The sequence below is a fragment of the Loxodonta africana genome, chromosome 17 (genome assembly GCF_030014295.1).
Source record: "Loxodonta africana isolate mLoxAfr1 chromosome 17, mLoxAfr1.hap2, whole genome shotgun sequence".
In the NCBI taxonomy this organism is placed as follows: domain Eukaryota; kingdom Metazoa; phylum Chordata; class Mammalia; order Proboscidea; family Elephantidae; genus Loxodonta; species Loxodonta africana.
Window position 1 is genome coordinate 31,308,955 of NC_087358.1, and position 22,650 is coordinate 31,331,604.

At 39.5% G+C, this 22,650-nt stretch overlaps 1 protein-coding gene across 7 annotated transcripts in view; it reads right to left on the reverse strand.

The window, feature by feature from the left end:
- The window catches only part of LMO7 (LIM domain 7), a 281,227-nt gene that overhangs the window by 77,910 nt on the left and 180,667 nt on the right, over positions 1 to 22,650 (reverse strand). The gene's annotated exons all lie outside the window — the stretch shown is intronic.

The following is a 22,650-nucleotide window of genomic DNA, read 5'->3' on the forward strand; positions in this document are numbered from 1 at the left end:
ACTGCTAGATCTTTCTCCCGTGGAGCAGCTGGTGGGTTTGAACCTACCAGGGCCCCTTAACAAAGGATGGGTCACCCTGAAATAATGTGCTTCCTGTCTTTAGAGACACTCAAGTAGCATCAGTGCAACTTCAGAGACAAAAGAAGCTTGCACTAGATGAACTCTAAGGTGGTTTCCCAGTCTCTCAGGAGTCTATACAAGGGGGTATCTACTGTGGATTATATCAAGTTTTGTAAAATAAAGTACACACACACATGTTGTATATAACATAGACACATTATGCACATGTGTGTGCACACACATGCATATATAAATATCCACAGAGGGGACAAAGAACATGTACATAGGTGCAAGAATAAATATTTAACTTAGCGTTCAAAGAATCAGTGAGGTAGCTATGACCATTCGTTCCCACGGAGCAAATATGAATTGAAATGAACCTCAAAACAGCACATGCCTCCCCACCCTAAAAGAGCATATCAAAAATAAAATTCACAACACTACTAGTGGAAATGTAAATTGGCCCAATCATTTAAATTACCTGTTTGGTAGCATCAGTTCAAGTTGAAAATATACATATCCTGTGCAGGGGTGATTTCAACTCATAGCAATCCTACAGGACAGAGTAGAAATGCCCCAGAGGATTTCCTATGCTGTAAACAAGCAGATTGCCAGGCCTTTTCTCCCATGGAGCCACTGGTGGTTTTGAACTGCTGACCTCTTGGTTAGCAGTGGAGTGCTTAATCGCTGGGCTACCAAGGCTCCTTACACATATCCTATGACCCAGTAATTCCTCTCCTAGTATATACCTAACAGAAATGCTTACATATTCACCAAAAGACATACACCAGAATGTTTGCAGCAGCACTATTCACAACAGCAAAAAGTTGGAAGTTGCACATACATCTTGAACGGTAGAATAGACAGATAAATTGCGGAACAGCCACACAATGAAATATCATACAGTAAGAGCGAACAACCTACTGCTACATGCAACCACGTGGATCAATCTCACAAACGATGTGAAGCAAAAGAAGTAGACACAAAAGCATACAGATTGTATTGTTCCATTCATGTCAAGTATAAAAAAGGCAAAATATTTGCTGCTAGAAATCTGAAAAATAAATGGTAAAGGAGATGGCGGGAGTGATTAGAAGAGAGTGAGGGGGCTTTTCAGATGCAGATAAGCTCTTATACTTTTGATTCGGAAGCTGGTTACTTAAGCGTGTTCAAAAAAAGTCTTTGAATTGTATATTTAGAATATGTATATTTATTCATACATGTATTATACTTCAAAGAAAAGGAACAGAATAAATTCCATAGCCCAAGTACCCAAACCCTAGTTTATTTCTTGGGTAAAAAGAAAATCATCTTCTAAAAATCAATAGCACTTAATTTTGGAAGTAGTGAATGAGGAAGAATCACTAAAAACTGACAAGGAAAAATAATACATAACATTACATATGTATGTCCTCTTTCTAAATTAATGCACAGCATACACACTTCAAATATTAAACTGGTCAAAGCACAAAAAATATATATCAGCGCCAAATGATAAGATGTACTGGAATGAAAATCATCATGATATTAATACCGAATGAAGAGTAAAAAAACCGAACAGTATCTCACTTTTATCATAAGCACACTCACGGCAGAAAGAACAACAGTGTTCTCTTGAACCCCTGACCTGACTTCCACAGCCCGGGTTCTGTGAAGGCTTCTAATCCAACACATTCATTCTCATTTTACTTTCCATTACGATAAGGCAATCACTGGAAGTACAAGGTACAGCCTATTCTGTGACTAACACTCATAACAAACCAATGACCTTGGCATTATATTCTTTCACTCACTTCACATTCCCTTCTAAATATGAGCATTTATAGCAGGCTCTTGAACACAACAAGACACAGACCAGTCAAATTAGTGTCCTGTCACTGAAATGTAATGCCAGGAATTCAAGTAGTAAATGATTTACTGGAGTAAATAGAGTTCACTCTCTGACACAACAAACACGTTCCACTGCATGGAATTCAGCAACCAGGTGGCTCCTTTGCCCGCTGTGGCCATAGCACACAACCCCAAGATCCTTTAAATAGAACAAGCGCGAGGGCACAAAGAAAGCTCGCGCTAACACACAACAGACTCTGGGAGCCAGTCAAGTTACAGCACAACCCACTGAACCAAAAATAAGGCAGCCCTATCTCCAAAGTCGGATAATTACTACAAAACAAGTGTTTCAACATTGACACAGTATATAATACCATGCTTTGGAGTCTGATCTGGGTCATGCTAGTTATGTTCATCTGTGCAATTAACTCTCAAAGCTTTACTTTCCTCCTGGATAAACTGGGGATAATGTTCCCTGTCCCATAGTTTAGGAGGAAATGTATATGTAAGTACTTAGGAGTCCCTAACCTCATGGTAGGAGCCCTGGTAACGCAGTGGTTAAAGTGCTTGGCTGCAACCAAACGGTTGGAGGTTCAAGCCCACCAGCCACTCCACAGAAGAAAGATGTGGCAGTCTGCTTCAATAAAGATCACAACCTTGTAAACCCTATGGGGAAGTTCTGGTCTGTCCCATAGGGTCTCTATGAGTCGAAACTGACTCAACAGCAGTGTGTTTCGATTTTCTTTTAGAACCTCATGAGGAAGTGCCCACTAAAAAGTTATCTGTACACTAATGTTCACTGTAGCATTACTCACAATAGCCAGAAGGTGGAAATGATCTAAACGTCAATCAACCAATGAATGGATAAACAAAAGTGGTTATATACATACAACAGAATACCACCCAGCCATAAAGAGAAACAAAGTCCTGAAGCATGTTATAGCATGGCTGAACCCTGAAAACATTATACTGAGTGAAAAAGATCAGTCACAAAAGGGCAAATATTTTATGATCCCACTTAAATGAAATAGGCAAATATAGAGGCAGCAAAGTTTATTAGTGGTTTTTACCAGAGGTGGAGGGAGAGGGGAAAGGGAAGTCATTGCTTAGGGAGTACAGAGTTTCTGTTAATGATGGTAGAATAATTTAGAAAAGGATGACCATAATGTCACTGAATTATACATGTAAAAATTTTTTGAATTGCAAAATGTTTGTTATATATTTTTTTACCATAATTAAGAAAAACAAAAGCAGTTATCACTAGGCTGTCAGCCTCTAAAGGCAAACCAAAAACAAAACCAAACACAGGGCCATTGAGTTGATTCCAACTCATAGGGACCCTACAGGAAAGAGCAGAACTGCCCCATAGAGTTTCCAACGAGCGCCTGACAGATTCGAACTGCCGGCACTTCGGTTAGCAGCTGTAGCACTTAACCACTACGCCACCATCATTCTGCCCACAAAGGCTTCTCAGTGAGGCCATGGTGGGCCACAATACTTAAAATTGTAACCAGCCCACCCAATATTCTCTGTCTCTCATCCCTGCTTTTTTTTTTTTTTTTTTTTTTTGCAGATAATGTTTGTTTATTGATGAGGGAAGCAATCAGCCTTTGTTCACAAACTTACTAAACAGACAAGGGTTCTGCCTGCTGTCCAAACTTCAGGCTAAAGTAACAAGAGGCAGGAAGCCTGGCAAGAGAGAAAGCACTCTTCACAAAATGTTCAGGGGCAACAACGGGATGTCTGTCTTCATGCTTCTCTGCTTTCTTAACAAGGGCTCCCCGGGCCCCTCATGGGCCCTCCTCCATGAGCCCCTGTAGAAGGCCTAGCAACTCTTTCAGGGTCCTGCTTTATTTTTGCATTTATAACTATCTTCTATATTTGTTTATTTATAATGTGTCTCTCCTCCACCAGAATCCAAAGATTTTTTATTTTTTTGTTCACTGTCATTTCCCAAGTACCTTAAAACACAGTCTACCGCGTGATAGACACAAAAATAGTATTTGTCTAAAAATGACCAGCACACCAAAACCCACTGCCATTGAGTAGATTCCAACTCACAGCGACCCTATAGGACAGGGTAGAACTGCACCATAGGGTTTCCAAGAAGCAGCTGGTGGATTCGAACTGCTGACCTTTTGGTTAGCAGCCGAGCTCTTAACTGCTGTACTACCAGAGCTCCTGCCTAGCACACAGACGCTCTCAAATACTGGTTGAATAATTTTTTTAACTTATAAAATCTAACTCAGCAAGAAACATCCTGAATTGATAAAAGCTCAGTAGATTTTAATCAGTATTCATATGATACCAAAAGAACAGTTAAGTTGCATTAGTTTACTTAAAATATATTCGATTTTGAAACTCAAATTTACTGATACTCATAATAAAAAAAACCACTGCCGCAGAGTCAATTCCAACTCATAGCGACCCTATAGAATAGAGTTGAACTGCCCCATAGGGTTTCCAAGCAGTGGCTGGTGAATTCAAACTGGAGACCTTTTCATTAGCAGCTAAAGGCTTAACCACTACAGAACCAGGGCTCCAATACTCATAATTAGTCTTGTTATTTAATTAAGATTTCTCTAAACTTGCAATAAAAAAGAATTCTTTATAACCACACATCAGTAACTTCCCAAAAAGGGCAAAGATACAAAAACAAAGACCAACTTCAAAGTGTGGTGTACAAAGCTTAAGTGCAAAGAAAAAGCTTCACAGCAGAGCTCCAAAAGGCAAACTCCAAAGAATCTGTACCTGCCTTGAAACTCAAATTTATCATAAAAGGGGGCAGAGATGAAAATATTAAATAGTTTGAAAAAAATGACCATGATGAATATGTTGATAGCCCTCTATGTAGGGAGCATATGTTAATTTTTAAATATTATATTTAATATTCAAGCAATAGCAAGTGTAACATAGATATATGATCTTGTTAATGGCGTAACTCTGGTAATTACTTCACTACTTGACAAAAGGCTGGAAGATTAATTCACATCACCGATCTCTGAACTTTCTGCCACTGGTTAGGAATGAGGTACTACAAACCCATAAGTGAACCCATCTATGAAATCATCCATCTGTAATCACCCTATCCCCAAAAAGCAGGAAGCCCCAAGTCTCTTATTCCTTTCCTTATTTGGAGATATTTTTAAATACTAATACAAATCAACGACCCCTGACGGCACAATGGTGATACGCTCGGCTACGAACTGAAAGGTTAGCTGTTCAAATCCACCCAGTGGCTCTGCAAGAGAAAGACTTGGCAATCTGCTTCCGTAAAGATTACAGCCAAGAAAACCTTATGGAACAATTCTGCTGTGTCACGTGGGGTCAATGTGAGTAGGAACTGACTCGATGGCACGAACAATACAAATCATCAGTCAATAAATATCATCTGTAACCAAAGAACAAGGGAAATAAGATGCAAGTAGATACTCTGGCTCTCTTCAAGATGGTCTCTGCCAGGTCCTTCTGTAAGGAAGCTGCGAGACTAAAAGGGCAGGTTTTGGGGTCAGCCCCCCTACATGTGAACTCTGGCTCTTCCTTTACCGGCTGCAGGAACTACGTTCCATTGCTTAACTCTGTGCCTCCATAGTGTTACCTGAGATACGGGAACAATAGTACCAAACTTGCGAGGCTTAACTGCAATGCTTAAATGAGTTTTAAAAAGTGCTTAACACAAGTAAACGAGACTATCCTCTGTTACCCATGTCAACCAAATAGTACTCAGGGGAAGGGCTGTGACTGGAACAGTCAAATTCCCGCCACACAAACTTTTTCTCTCCAGAAAAAGACACTCCTTCATGTTATGCCTTCCTTGCCCTCTGGCCAGGGAAGGCTTTGAACAAGGATAAGAAATTATTTCTAGCTTAAGGTCAAACAAAGGGCAAGGCAAACTGGCATGGTATTACTGTGATTGTCTAATCATCCATGGTGGCGCCAAGCCAGCCCTCCCCACCGTCCCTGATCTACTGGTGCCTGCCTTGGCCAGATATTCTCAAATTCCCCAAAGGCTTAAAGTCTGAGGAAAAGAAAAATGTGCCTCACAGACTAAATGTATCTCCCTTACATCTGACAGCACAGTTGGGAACAAAATGCTAATGGACAAGATTGTAATTTTACCGGTGTGTTCTAGGGGCTACACCAAAAATATATTTCCAAGTGCCTCTGTACATCCAAACAGCTAACTCTGGGCTCACACACATGCACCCACCACACCACTTCGCACAGTCTCTGATGCACTGCAGAGAGCTGGAGCCATACCTGGCACATGGCTGTATCCCAAATCAAACACAGGGTCTGACAGACAGCAGCCAAGTGGTCCAATGTTTATATACCACTTACCATGGAGTCAACTCCAATTCATAGCATCCCCCTGTGTCAGAACAGAACTGTGCTCCAGGAGGTTTTCAATAACTGATTTTTTTCATAAGTAGATTACCAGGCCTTTCTTCTGAAGTGCCTCTTGGTGGACTTGAACCACCCATCTTTCAGTTAGCAGCCAAGCATATTAACAGTTTGTGCTACCCAGGGACTCCAGATGTTCATATACCACAAAATAAAGCTGTTGCCATCGAGTTGATTCCAACCTATAGCAACCCTATAGCACAGAGTAGAATTGCCCCATAGGGTTTCCAAGGAGTGGTTGGTGGATTCAAACTGCCATCCTTTAGGTTCGTAGCTGAGCTTTTAACCACTGTGCTACCAGGGCTCCGCAGATGTTCATAGAGGTTACCCAAAAGCTGCTCACACAGCCAGCTCGGCAGATCAAGGACAAAGAAGGATGGAAGAAATTTTCCGCCAAATAAGAGTAAACATTCATAGAGTTTGAAATGGAATCCCACTTTCTTTTTATATTCCTCTCTCATGTCTTGGTGTCCCTTTTCCTCAAGGTACCAACTGTTCTCACTTGCAACACTAGAAGATCCAATCTCCTCAGTCCCTGCCCTACTTTCATAATCCCCTAACAGGTGAATTCTCCATGCTTCACAACCACGTCCCCAAATCCCAGACCCCATCCTGTCCAAGCCAACCTCGGTTCAGATCAAATACAGTTTTCTAACCATTTCATTATACATGGAAACATGCATGAATAGTAACTCATGCTGAAGAGCAACTCATGGCAGATAAACTCATAGTCCCAGGCAGTACAGAGGAAGACTTTCCCACACCCTAAAGGAAATATGGAAAGCTTGGCCCCACCCACCGTACCCCAAGCTTCCAGAGCCCAGGCCTCTCACTCAGTCTTCTCCCTGCCACACACACTCATCCTCCCTTCTTCCCCTAATCCTATATGGTCCCCTTTTCTCAACACAGAATAAGCTTCCACTTTGTTTCCTTTGTTCTCCAGAAAAACTGCAGCTCCCTGGGTGATGATATCCTCAGGCCCGTTTCCTGAGACTACTTCGCAGAGCAAGGCCTGGATTCCTCCTAGGGACCCAACCCTTCCAAAGCCAGCCCTGCCCTGCCCTGCCCTGCCCTGCCCTGCCCTGCCCTCCCCTGGGTGGCAGCAGCTGACCTGGGCGTTGCCTCTTAGGAAACTGGGTTGATGTTAAAGGAGCTGGGCTCATAAGATACGTGGTCCCTCTCCAAGCCACCAAGTAATCTCTGATCCTTCAGTTTTTGCCCATGCTATTTGGCCACCTGTTCATAGCTGTAAAAAAAAACAAAATCAAGAACTGTGGCCTTAAATCACGATTTCATGAGCGGTCACAAGGAGGAAGCAGTGTACGGACAGCATCTGGCTTAAATCTGTCCGATGTGTATATGGTAGAAGGAGGAGATGTGTGTGGGGCATTGGGAGGCGTCAGCGACAATTCAAAGCACGTGGCCCTTCTAATGACAGAGCAGTGCCATCATTTTTATATAAGAACTCAGACGATCTGTCCCTAAACAGGAGGAAAGTCTAGGAGTCCTGAGCAACCCTATGGATACTAAGGTGAGATTTTAAGAAACACGGTAAGAGAATAATTTCTTCAAGGAAACATCACATTTTTATTCAAAATCTAGGAATCAAAGAAGTTATTTAGCTATATATCAGACAATGGCTCCCTTTTCTATTAATGAAAGTTCTGTTTTCAATTAATGGAAACTCATGCATTACAATATTTAAAATAGAATACCACCATCTTTCTCTAATCACTGTGTCAAAGAGAAGAAGAAAGAGATGTGCGAATAGAAGGAGTGAAAGCTAAATTCTTGCAATACTTCACTTGCCCTTTCCTTCTCTCAAAAATTAAGCTCCGTTTTTTAAAAAGGTTATGAGATTGGAATTCTTCCTTTCCTCCCACCTCCATCCAAAAAAATAAAGCTGCATTCCACCTGACAGCCTTCCAGTGATGTGAGGTCCCTGTGAGTCATAGGTTTTAATTCGTTGATGCTGTAAAATGCAAAATAATCAGCTCTACTGGATTACTGTGGAAACTAAAAAATGACACCTGAGAACAGAACACCATCCCTGGAGATAATTAGCGAGCACAAATACATCAACTTGACGATTGCTGTACTTACCTATGTACGAAAAAATTCTTAGAAATTCAACAGTTTTTGTCCTAGCAACCTAAAGCTGATTCCAAACATGACAAATGAAGAAACAGCCTCTTGCTAAAAATAACTTGCTATTAAATTTCACACTCCTCCCACACATGACTAAGAATAGTGAAGTTGCACTTAAAGAGGAAAAAACACATGCATTCAAAGACACTGGCACACACTCCCACTTAAAGAAGGGACTCCAGGGGTGCTACTGCAGGAGCTGAAAGGTGGGGTTGACTTCCAACTCCCTCGACCAGAGATTTTTTCTTAATTCTCCTTTTCTACTTTATGTAATATGGTTGCTATTACATAAAACATTTCATAATGGAGACTCACACATGTGTATCCCATGTTAGATGGCAACTCAGAAGCAGAGTATATGTTAAGACAATAACTGAATACAGACTTTAGTATCCATTAGGTAAGATGTATGGATTCAATGGAATCATGACATTCAATTATATAAATATGTTGGGGAGAGGCTAGAGGGGATGTTAATTAAATAAACTCAAGCATAATTCACGTCTGCAGGTGACAATGCTACGTAGCAGCAATGATGGAAATAGTTGCTTTTAGCTTTTGGACACATTAAATAGAAGACCTCTGTTATGGATTGAATTGTGTCCCCCGAACACATAAGTTGAAGTCTTAACCCCAGGTTCATGTGAATATGACCTTGTTTGGAAACAGGGTCTCTGAAGATGTTATTAGTTAATACGAAGTCATACTGGAGTAGGGTAGGTCCTAATACAATCTGAGTGGCATCCTTAGAAGAGAGAAAAAGAGAAAGAAATAAATAAAAGGAAGACAGCCGTGTAACACCGGACTTCTGCTACAACTGCAAGCCAAGGAATGCCTGGGGCTACCAAAGCTGGGAGGTACAAGACAGAAATCTTCCCCTAGACTTTTCAGAGAGAACATGGCCCTGCTAACACCCTGAATTTGGACTACTGCTTCCAGAACTATGAGGTGACAAATTTCTGTGGTTTAAAGCCACCCACTTTACAGTACTTTGTTATGCAGCCCTAGGAAACTAATACAACACCTGCTAGACAGACTACAAATTTTGAGTAAGTAACCAGTAATTGGACAGACAAGGAAGATGTTTAAGGCAGCTATAATTTGGGAAGTTGTCAGCACAGAGATGAACTGTAAAGATGTAGGACAAGAAGAGATCACCTAGAAAGTAAGTGTAGACAGAAAAGAGAAGAGGTCTGAGTATTGAGCCATGGGAAACCCAACACATAAGGGTTGGGAAGCAGAGGAGAAACCAACAAAACATATAAAGAAGGATCATCCCATGTTTAAGGGGTAGCATGCCAGGTGGCAAAGGGAGCAAAATGGAAGGAGCAAACAGGGTCAAATGCTACTGAGAGACAGAATAAGGTGAGGTCCGAGAAATCACTATTGGTTTATTTTTCCTTTTCTCTGTTCCCTTTATATAACCACCATAAGGTCTTACAAAAACATGTATGTGTGCATGCACACCCACACACGTGCATGGACATTACTAGGATGTAATTGAGGATATTCCTCAAAGGGAGAAAAAGAGTGAAGGCAAGTATTAATATCAACAAAAATCTTATCCAAACCATTGATGTTTCCGAGGACACAATTTAAGAGAATATTGAACTAGACACGGCAGGCATCCATCCAGCCTGTGGTGTCCATGCTCAGCAAAGCCAATATGAAATCTGACATTCTACTCTTTGTTGTTGTTGCTGTTGTTAAAGTGCCATCAAGTTAATTCCAACTCACAGCGACCCCACGTACAACAGAACAAAACACTGCCTGGTCCTATGCCATTGTCGCAATCATTATACTTGAGCCCATTGTTGAAGTCACTGTGTCAATCCATCTTGTTGAGGGTCTTCCTCTTTTTTGTGACCCTCTACTTTACCAAGCATGATGACCTTCTCCAGGGACTGGTCCCTCCTGATAACATGTCCAAAGTACGTGAGACAAAGTCTCACCAACCTTGCTTCTAAGGAGCACTCTTGTACTTCTTCCAAGACAGATTTGTTTGTACTTCTGGCAGTCTATGATACAGTCAATATTCTTCGCCAACACCACAATTCAAATTTATCAATTCTTCTTCAGTCTTCCTTCTTCACTGTCCAGCTTTCACATGAATATGAAGCAACTGAAAATTCCACAGCTTGGGTCAGGCACACCTTAGTCCTCAAAGTGACATCTTTGCTTTTTAACACTTTAAAAAGGACTTTTGCAACAGTTTTGCCCAGTGCAATGCATCGTTTGATTTCTTGCCTGCTGCTTCCATGGGCGTTGATTGTGGGTCCAAGTAACACAAAATTTAGTCTTCAGGATCATGATATTGGAATGACAGTACTCTACCAGGTGATGTGTTTTCATTCAAGGCCAGTGTTTCTCAAACTGTGTACCATGGAACACAAGAGCCTCGGAAGATTTAATAGGAGTTAAGGTAAAAAGAACTCAAAAAGTGCTGCATACTGTATTTTCCTCTTGAACATACATAATAGCAAATTGAAGTACTATAACAAGAGATATGCTTTATTGTCCTATCTTAAAAAAATCACTTTTTCATGATTTTTTTGTGGGGGGGGCAGGGCAGTTATTAAAATCCTGAGGGACATTAGTATTAAGCAGAAAAGAATTGGAAAAATATCCCACTGGGTTCTAATTTATGCTTAATTATATAATGGATATTATTATTAATGAACACTGCCATTTAAGTACTTTACATCAATCATTGTGTTGACTGCTTTACATTATTATCTCCTTTACTCCACATGACAGTTTAATGATTTACAGATTAGGAAATTGAGACTCCAAGTTTAAGAAATTTTTCCACGGTCATAAAATTACTAAGACTAGATTTGATCTATGTACTCCCTCGAGATCCTGTTTTGACATGAGTATAGTCACAAATACTTTTCACCATAATATATTTTTAAAATAAATTAGCTTCCTTCTTAATCCTGAAATATAACTAACTGCCTTTCTAATAATTTGAAACATAACTGTCTCTCAATATTTCCTCAAAGTGTTGGTTCAAAACCTATCTATGGCAAAAATAATTTTCTGACTAAATGACTCCCAAAAAGAATGACAGAAGTTCCTTGTCACGACCTTTTTGGGCAAAACTTAGATAAATATTCCACTGTCCTGCATATACAACCATTATGGAATTCCACAGATGGAAAACTGCCAAAGCACTTTTTAAAAGACACTTTAAGTAAATAAAATATCATCATATCATAATAATTCTCATAGTAAAAGAGCAACTGAAAAGTGTAGATTTCCTACTCTTTATCACTGCTAAACTTTGGTGTGTGATTTCTGTAGAATCAAAAAATCAAAAACCAAACCCACTAATGTACAGTCGATTCCGACTCATAGCAACCCTACAGGACAGAGTAGAACTGCCCCATAGGGTTTCCAAGGCTGTAATCTTTACGGAAGCAGAGTGCCGCATCTTTCTTCTGCAGAGTGGCTGGTGGTTTCAAACCATCAACCTTTTGGTTAGCAGTCAAGCACTTCAACCACTGTGCTACCAAGGCTCCTTTCTGTAAGACCAGTACCTATCAATTATAAAAACTAACATTATAAAGTAAGTAAATACAAGATTAAGTGGAAGAATATTTTGCTTACTTCCTGAAGGTAAGTTGTCTTATCTTAAAAAAAATGAAGATAATATCTACTTTTAAAACCAAAACAACTAAACCTATTACTGTGGATTAGATTGCAACTTATACTCACCCTATAAAATAGAGCAGAACTGCCCCACAGGGTTTCCAAGGGGCAGCAGGTAGATCTGAACTGTCAATCTTTTAGTTAGCAGCCATAGCTCCTAACCACTGCACCACCAGAGCTCCAGTATGTACCTTTAGAGTTGTGAAAATTAAATATATTTAAAATGCCTAGCATGTAACTACTTATTTCCTTCCCGATGCACACGAAAGTCTTCTGTAAGGCATAATGATGTGAGTTGTTATTTGTTAGTTATTATCATTTCATCAAATCCTTAGGTGTAATTTAAATATATTAAATGTGCTATGTGTATGTGTAAGACAAACTCAATACAGTCAAAATAATACAAGCCAAAGTAAATCGCCATACAGCACTTTTAGAAGTCCCCATATTACCTGAAAATAAGTCATTCCCCCGCCTATAAATGACACTTGTTTTAAGTTTTTAATGTCAGCTCCCCCCACATACATACACACAAATTAAAGATCCCTAGCCCTCAAGTTTTATGTCACAAATCATTTTAGTCCTAAATTTTGACTGCTCCATATAAGCCTATCTTTCTTTATCTAATGTTTACTGGAGTAATTCCAAGATAGGAAAATGTTAAATTTTATTAATTCCAAAGGTTCACAGAGGTGATATAATTTTAGAGCAGGGTTTCTCAACCTTGACAATATTAACATTTTGTACCCCGCAATTCTTTCGGGGAGGGGGGAGGCAGCACTGTCCTGTGCATTGCAAGCTGTTTAGCAGCATCCCTGGCCTCTAACCCGCCAGATACTAGTAGCAACCCCCTACCTTAGTCATGACAATCAGAAATATCCCCAAACCGGGAAAAAAAAAACCCATGGCCATCTAGTGAATTCTGACTCATAGCAACCCTACAGAACAGAGTAGAATTGTCCCATAGGGTTTCCAAGGAGCAGCTAGTGGATTCAAACTGCATACCTTAACCAGTCTCCAAAATGTCTGCAGATATTGCCAAATGCCCTGGTTGAGGATCTAAGAATTCAGCCAATGAGATAAAGCATACTCAAAGAATTTTTTAATGAGATAAAGCATACTTAAAGTTCTCATGGGCACAGAATTAGCCAGAAGGGTCATTTAACAACTATAATCTAGAAAAAGATATCAAACGCATATATAATGCAAGTAGTCCAACCAGGACTACACACCTGAGAAGTTAATGAAAAACACAAATCAGATCAAAGGGAAAGCTATGCCTCATAATACACCCGCTGCCGTTGAGTTGATTCCAACTCAGAGCCACCCTGAAGGACAGCATAGAACGTCATAGGGTTTCCAAGGCTGTAAATCTTTATGGACGTTGATTACCACGTCTTTCTCCCATGGAGTGGCTGGTGGGTTCAAATCGCCGACTTTTCAATTAGCAGCAGAGAACGTAGCCATTGCGCCACCAGGGAATCCTTGAATCGTAACAGACACTCTAAATCTACACTAAATGCTCAAAGAATCACAATTTAGTGTAGCTAGAAGCTCAACATTCTCGTTACCTTGGAAAAACCTGTGCAAGCCAGCATATTCCTCAGATTTAAAGTGGCATGAAATGATGCATCACATCTTTCTTTTCTTCATTACAGCCATATTTTAATATGTTCCCAGCAAGTCTAACCACCTTAGATGCTCCTCCAGGTTAAGCCTTTTTTAGGCCATTACCTAATCTTTATAAACTTTGTATCCCATTTTATACGTACTTCAGGATGGTTAAGCACATGCTGGAAAATACATGTCCATAAAACAGATTTTATCTGGATAATCCACACTGTACCACCATAAATGGTGCTTATAGTGTAAACAAAAAGATCCCAATTCTAATTCTTTGTTCCTTACTCAGTTAAAAATATGGATGGTTTCTTGAGTACTGCGGTAGAGTGAAAGGAGCCCTAGTGGTACAGTGGTTAAAGCACTCAGCTCCTCAGGAGAAAGATGTGGCAGTCTGCTTCCATAGAGACTGACAGCCTTGGAAACCCTAAGGGGTTGCTATGAGTCGGAATCGACTCAATGGCAGTGAGTCTGGTTTGGGTGGTGGACTGAAGATATCCCACCACCACCCAAAGACATCCATGTCCTAATTCCCAGAACCTGTGAATGTGGCAAAAGTTAATGAACGTTATGCGGCAAAAGACTTTGCAGATGTGTTTAAGTCAAGGCTCTGAAAATGGGGAGATTATCCTGGTAGCCCCTGAATGTAATCACAAGTATCCTTAGAAGAGGGAGGTGGAGTTTTGACTCAGTAAGGAGAAGGCAATGTAACCAAGGAAGAAGGGATCAGAGTGGAGTGATGCGGCCAGGAGTCAAGGAGTGCTGGTAGCCTCAAAAGTGGAAGTGGCAAGGAACAGATTATGCCCTGGAGCTACAGAAAGAACCATCCTTGATGACGTTTTGATTTTAGCCCCTTAAGAGTCATTTTGGACATCTGACTCCCAGAACCATGAGAGAATAAATTCGTATTGTTTTAAGCCCCTAAATTTGTAGTGATCTGTTACAGCGGCAACCTCAGCACCGCTCTAAGCACTTCATATACAGCTAAGATTATCCCCCTAATAGCTCTATAGTTAGTATTAACCCTATTTTATAGATGTGAAACTGAAGCCTAAGGAGATTAAGCAATTTTCCAGACGTTACCCTTCTTATATAGTCTTAATTCAAACCTAAATCTGTATGAACTAAAAGCCTGTGTCTTGCACCTGAGTATCATCTGGATAAAAAATGAGACACTCCCCTTTGTTCTCCATTCTAACCCTCATCCACAGCTAAGAATCCAGGTATTTAACTGGTGCCAACGGTGCCACCTGTATTTAATTTATGTCAGTGCGACAGTCATAGTTCACAGCTGAATTCTATTACTAATTTTTCACATGAAACTACAGAATTAGCAAAAATTAAAAAATAAAAATAAAAAGGTTCACAACAGGCAAAATCCTCCTCAGGGACAGATTAACCAGTGAAGCGAGGTACGCAGGGGCTTACTTGTGTTTACGTGCTAATCTGTAGGGCACGATTGCACACGGGTTTTACCACACTTTTGATTACAGATTAGTAAATAAACACAAGTAAGCCCGTGAGTACCTTGCTTATCAGGTAATCCGACCTTGATCTTTCCCATAGCAAAAATCACAAATACGTAAAGTTACAGGTGCATTTGGAAAACAGAATGAGATAACACATAATTTTTCTTTTTTTTTTTTTTGTGAATACATTTTCCAACCTCCCCAGACTAATGAAACCAAATCCAATCTATCTCATGAAAAGAAATAAAGGTTATGATCTAACTGTCCAACAGCGATAAATCATAATATTTCATTTTGTTTTTAACTGTAAAATACTTTTTTCTTACAACTTGTATAAAGCTATTTGTCTTTCTTTAGATTGATACATTATTAATCATTTTTATTTACATATACCACTGTTGAGATACACACACAGAGAGAGGGAGCCATTTCCTACTTGGCTTTCTGTATAAGACTTGGTATTTCAAAATATTTCCAAACACCCTGGAATAACGTAACTGGCATTCGAATCAGGTTAATATGATGCTGTCTCTCAACTTGCTAGTTCAATATGCATTCAACCAGATGTCCTCAGGTTATTTTAAATTTATGGCAATCAATTTCAGTTTTCTGATTTTATTTATGACTACATTTTGAAAACCTCCCCAAGACTCATGAAATGACTGAGATTTTATTCCTCTTTTCCCTTTACCAAATTCTACTAATGCTTCCAAGGCAACTTTTCTCAGATATCCCCTTTATATTCCCACTGTCATTATCCCAGCCCAGAATTAAAAATTAAAATAGATTCTTCTTAAGTACATGCCTCATCTAATCCCCAAGCCTGTTCATCCTACATTCTCTGCTCTAGAGAAGGGCCCCTAAGTTTTTGAAGCCAAAAGCTGAAGCTTAAGCCAAACAACCACCTTCCCCTTAAATTCACATTTCCCTATCACCAAATTCCATCAGTGCTAACTCCTAAATATCTCTTACATACATCTCTTCTTTCTCAGACATAATTCATTTCCTGCCTTCACTCATGCCTCTCACCTCCTCCTCCACAGAGCTGCCTCAATTACCTTCCTAAAATGGAATCCTCTCCATATCTCCCCCCTTAAAATCCTTTAATGGCTTCTTTATTTCCCTTGAGGAAAGTCCAAGACATGGTGTTACCATTCATGATCTAACTAAAAAAAAACAAACCCATTGCCATCGAGTCAATTCTGACTCATAACAACCCTAGAGGACAGAGTAGCACTGCCCCACAGGGTTTCCAAAGAGCAGTTGGTGGATCTGAACTGCCAACCTTTTGGTTAGCGGTTGAACATTAATTACTGTGCCATCTGAGCTCCGCCTTAGCATAAGCCTGACACTTTTCCCATAAAACATCCCTGGAACTCTTTCAATACCCCTGATCTCTTCTGTTTCCACGTAAGACGGAATAGGAGGTTTTCTTTTCCTAGGAGGCTCTTGGCTCTTCTCTCCCTCTTTTGAGATACTCATCCTTTCCAAGTAAGCTCAAGTGTCACCTGCCCTCTGAAGTGTTCTATTTTCTAGATGCCTCTCTGTGCGTCCACAGTAGCCAGCTCAGACTGCTTCTAGAGCATTATATTATACTATGAGGTGCCACAGATTTCTCTCCAGTATCCCCCACTGGGCTGTGGGCTCCACGAATTGAGAGCAGAGTGCTGTTCATCTCTGGCTCATGACAGGCACTAAAACAATGCCTTAATTTGCAGTGTCTTCTCTCTAAAAATCTATCCTTCCAAGCATTAGATCATTCATTTTAAAAGGCTATTTTACCATATTATTTATTCCTTCCCACCTCCCACTAAATTATAGGGCTCACAGAGCTTTAATTCTGAGCTGAATTTTACTGATACTCCCTCTTCCATCTTTCGCCCCTTTCCTGTTGCATCCTATCCTAGACCCAGAGGTGTTTATTCTCACTGAAGAGTGAAATATGCCATTCCTTCAGCCTTCAATGCCCATAACCAGTCACAAATTTAACAATTAAATGTCAACTGCTTCCAGGAAACTCCTACAGGATGATACCATGTACCTTTGGAGATCTAATCATTCATTCAAGTATGAAGTCAGACCATTATCATCCATTTGTATCTGTTAATCATGTCAATACAATCTGTGTATTTGTCTCATCTCTTCCAAAAGAACTTGGAGGGCTATTCTCATTTTTCTCTCCACAAACATTCTTTATTATTCATATACTGGGGGTTTTGTTAAATATTTACCTATGATGAAATAAAAATAAGTCTCAGAATAACAAATCCACACATATTCTCTTTGGCATGGTTCCCACTGGTTTGTCACCTAGAACTATAGTCCCTCAACTTGTTAGAAATGACAATCCTCAGGCTCCACCCCATACCTACTGAATCAGTAACTCTGGGCTTGGGGGTCCAACAATAGTTAACGAGCCCTCCTGGTGATTCTGATACATGCTAAAGTTTGAAAGCCACTGTCTAGAAATATACCAGTCAAAACTACAGCTTCAACTAGTTTAACTACTTCTCTGAAAAAGGAAGTTAAACCGAAACGTAATTCCTCCAGCCTTATCCACCTAGAATTAAAAGCAAACAATAAAAAGCACAAAGAAATTCAAAGTTAAGTGAAAAGCCTGGAACTACTGCCAATGATTTTCAAGTGTTGACTAAAAAATCTCAATGTGTTCATTGTGCTTAGGCCTCTTAAGAGAACACAGAGAGCCCAGTCAAAAATGTACTCGGTTTGCAGCTATCGCTACACACTAAACTGGCTCTCAGGATGCCTTGATCCAAGGATTGAAGGAAGGGGAAGGTCAATGAGTCAATTATTTAACATTCCATACACATCAACACTCCACGGAATACAGAAAAGAACACCTAAGCTTAAAAACACACACACCTTGAGTCCACAGAACAAAATGTTTCAAGTACAGAAGTCATTTTTTCTATAAGATTTTTTAAAAGTCAACCAATTTCAGCTTTAAAGGAATGCTATTCATAAAGTAAGTTGCTTTTGTGGTATTCATCTTATAACTTCATCATAATACCATGATACCCCTGTCTCTGAAGAAGGGTGGGTGATGAGAAACCAGCCTAGACATATATCTGTGTTGCCTAATCAGTAATTTGTTTTCACCAGTTACGAAGAAAGTCTGAATTAAATAATGTTAGAATAATCCATCTGAATGTGATGAAAGATTGAGTGTGAATAGAAAGCCATCTTATTGGAAAATTCTACGTAGGACATTATAACATGAAAGTAGTTCCCATAAAAATAATTGTGTGTAAATAGAGTTGAAAGGCACCAGATTTAAAATATGAAAACAGACCAACTTGTTGAAAATGAGTACAAAACATGAATAAAGAAAAATGTATAGTGACTGGAAAGAAAAAAATTACAGTCATTAGGAAACTACCTTCTGTATAGTCTAATATCTGAAATAATGTAAACTTATTCTGGTCTGAGGAGCCCTGGTGGCAGAGTGGTTAAAGCACTTGGTTGCTAACCAAAAGCTTTGTGGTTTGAACCCACCAACCACTCCTTGGGAGAATGATGTGCCAATCTGCTTCCGTAAAAAGTCCAAACCAAACCCACTGTCACTGAGTTGATTCCGACTCATAGCGACCCTTTAGGAGGGGGTAGAACTGCCCCATAGGGTTTCCAAGACTTTAATCTTTACAGAAGCAGACCACCACATCTTTCTCCTGTGGAGTGGCTGGTGGGTTCAAACCACTGACCTTCAGGTTAGCAGCCAAGCACTTTAACCACTGTGCCACTAAGGCTCCTCTGTAAAGATTACAGCCTAGGAAACCCTGGAGCAGTACTACTCTGTCCTATAGGGTCGTTATGAGTCAGAATCAACTCAAGGGCCATGAGTTATTATGATCTGTAGATTCAAGCAGGCATGGAAATGGAAGCCTATGCCTTATTTTATTCAGATTACTAATCCTGGAATAGAGTAACAAATTAAATCTCAATAAAGTACCATTACAATAGTTATTTACTGAAATGATAAGAAATGAGGTAACACTACGTAAAATGAAAGATTACTCATATTCGAGTGTTACTGCTCTGGTCGAGCTGCCAGTGTGGTTCAATGGAAATAACTACACTCTGAAGGAGTTGGAAGTGAAGTCAGGACACCTGTCTCTGCTCACCAGGTGATGTGGGAAAAGCCACCTGACCTCTTCTGGCCAATTCATTCTCACCTGTGACAGGACTGTACTGGATGAGATTATCTCTCTAGTGCCTTCCAGCTTTGATGTTCTGACTTGCACTTCTTATAAAAGAATATCCCTTAAATGTGTATCTCACATTAACAATTACCACTACAATTTTAAAATTGATCTGAAAGGCAACACAGAGCTCTACTATTGTCCCTGGGACTCTCCAAGTGCCTTTCTGATAAGTTCAAATATAACAATGAACACTTCCATCAACTGTACGCCATGACTACGCACTCTGAACTAATATAAATACACGTTCCCATGTAATCTTGATTACAATTGTAGGATAATGTGCTCCAAAGTTGTCAAAGGCTGACTTTTTGAACAGAGTATCTCCTTAAGTGCATGCCAATTTAAGTCTTATGACATTAAAAATTCTTTCGAAATCACAATCAAGGTAACTGATAGAAGAAAATAAGTTATCTAAGTTTGTGGACAAGCTATTCTCAAACATAGTAAAAAATAAACTTTCAAATGGTGTAACTCCAAATTTCTTCTTAAAGTTTCAATAGAACGTAAGAAAAGGTCACATGGCACTGTGTCGAATTATTTACTTAGGAGTGGAGGAGGGAGAAGAGAATTATGGAAAATGCATTTTAGAAAAAAGTGAATATTCATAAATTCAAAAGTTCATCTAAGATAAGGCCGTCCTGATCCTATAATTCTGACCACTTTATGAATAAACTGACTTCAAAAATACTTGAAGCCCTTAGACAAGATGACTTACTACTAATTTCTGGGTGAGATAAGAGACTTCCTGTTTCTATAATTTCCTTTAATACAACTGTTACTAAAATTAAGAGGTCAGATTAGTCACTTATAAACAAGTCTTTAAGGAAATAATAAGAGCAATCATTCTTAATAGTGAACAAGATTAAAACAATAATAAATTGTTAGCAGACTACTCTATCGCTCTACACTTTGGATTTAGGATACAGAAACAAACATTTTTGCTTTCATCTTTTTCACTCTAAGAATGCTTTTGAATATTATCTGTTTATATAAAACAAACCCAAATGTTTATATCAAAAGATTATGGAGAAATCTATCATTAGTTATCCTTAAAACTGTAGTCTTCCATTCTCTATGATTTAGATCCAGTTGTCTTACAGTTCTTAGTTTACTTCAAATACCAAAAAGCAAATCAAGAAGGAAGGAAGAAAGTTTGATTTTTATGTTTAAAGAGGTCCTTCCTCCACCATTATGTATGTGGAACAGACCACATCTACAGGAATGTCGCTGAGGTCACGTTATTCTCTCCTTGCAAAAGGCGCCACTCTGGGCCTCAGCCACCTCTCTTTCCTCCACATATGCGGCTGTTTCTCTCCTGGGAGGGCTTCACTCTCTTCTCTCTCCTCATATATTCTTTATTTTCTCTTTTGCCTTATTCCTCCAAGAATAACAACACATTGCTCAGTTCAGTTAAGAAACGCAGCTTGACCCCTGTGTTCCACCCTTTGCTTTATAAAACTCAGCCACACTTTTAACCACATCGTTCTTCCCTGCATTTTATTAAGTGAAAAGTTACTGGGAATCCCTTGGAGGCCAAAGACGTATGCTGAGGTAAGCATACAAATTAAATTATGAGGAAATCCATCGATTAATAAAAATTTGACAGGAAAAAAAAAAGAGAAAAGCCAGTAATTTCTCTTAGCACCTCCGGTCCGTCCCCTTCTCTCACATAATGCTGTTCTCACAAAACACCTCCCCATGCAAGTCTGAAGCCTGTGAACAAGAACCATCCCTACATTTTCTTTGCTCTCTTCACAATGTTCATGCTCTTACTAGTAATAATTCGCCAAGTATTTTAATCTAATCTAGCTTTGGATATACAAAGAATTAGAACTTTAAAACCTACCATAAAAGTTAAAAATAATAATAATATGAGTACCAAACAGTCAACATTTGCCCTAAAGCAAAGATAAGAAGGTAGGGCAGCGGGCAGAGAAGCTAGATTAATGGAAAGGAACAACCAGAATGGAAATAATGAAAATGTTGACACATTGTGAAAAATGTAACCAATGTCACTGAACAATATGTATAGAAATTATTAAATGGGAATCTCATATGCTGTGTAAACTTTCACCAAAAACACATGTATTATTATAATAAAAAAAAAGAAATAATAGAGGAAAAAACTTCCACATAGATTGTATGTACCACAGGAGTTCAGAGAACAGAGAGGGTAGTCTAATATTTGATCATAAAATTAGTATTGGCAAACAAGAACCCGTACAACAATGTTCACTGCAGCACTTTTCACAATAGCCAAAAGGTAGAAACAACCAAAATGTCCATCAATACATGAATGGATAAGCAAAGATGTGATAAATACATATAATATTACTCAGCTACAACATGGATGAACCTTGAAAACATTATGCTAAGTGAAATAAGTCAGTCACAAAAGGACAAATATTTTATGATCCCACTTATATGAAATAGATAAGTATATAGAGACCAAATCTTATTAGTCATTAGCAGGGGGAGTCAATGCTTAGGGGGTACTGAGTTTCTGTTAACAGCGTGCAAAAGGACAGTGGTAACGGTTGTACAGCCTGATGAACATAACCGAGTCACTGAATTATACATGTAATCGGCAGATGTTTTGTTATATACATATATTCACCACAATTAAACAACAGTATTGATAGTAAATAATAAAAATATCTAACATTTACTGAAGGAGTCCCTAAGTGGCACCAGTGGTTAAGCGCTCTACTACTAGCCAAAAGGTTGGCAATTTGAACCCACCCAATGGTGCCTCAGAAGACAGGCCTGGTGATCTGCTACCAAAAGGTCACACCCTTGAAAACCCTATGGAGCAGTTCTACTCTGCACACATGAGGTCACCATGAGTTGGAATCAACTTAACAGCAACTAACAACAATTCTTGGGAATTTGCTATTTGCCAGGCATCTAGGATGTTTACATGTAACAGGTCAGTTAATCCTCACAATACTCCTACACAGTAGGTACTAGTGCTATGCCCTATTTTATAGGTAAGGAAACAGAAGGACAGAGAGGGTAATGAAACTTAACAGAGGTCACACAGCCAGCGGAAGCTGAACTGGGACTACTAACCAGGTATCTCTCTTCCTCCCCTAGTGAGAAACACCTTCGTGGATGAGCAAGACTGGAGCCTGGCCTCCAACAGTGGGTGTCCATGGGACACAAATAAAAGGAGACTGGCCTAACTGGTTGACAAAGTTTCTGTGGAAGGGAAACGAGAATGCAGATGGATAAGCAACAAG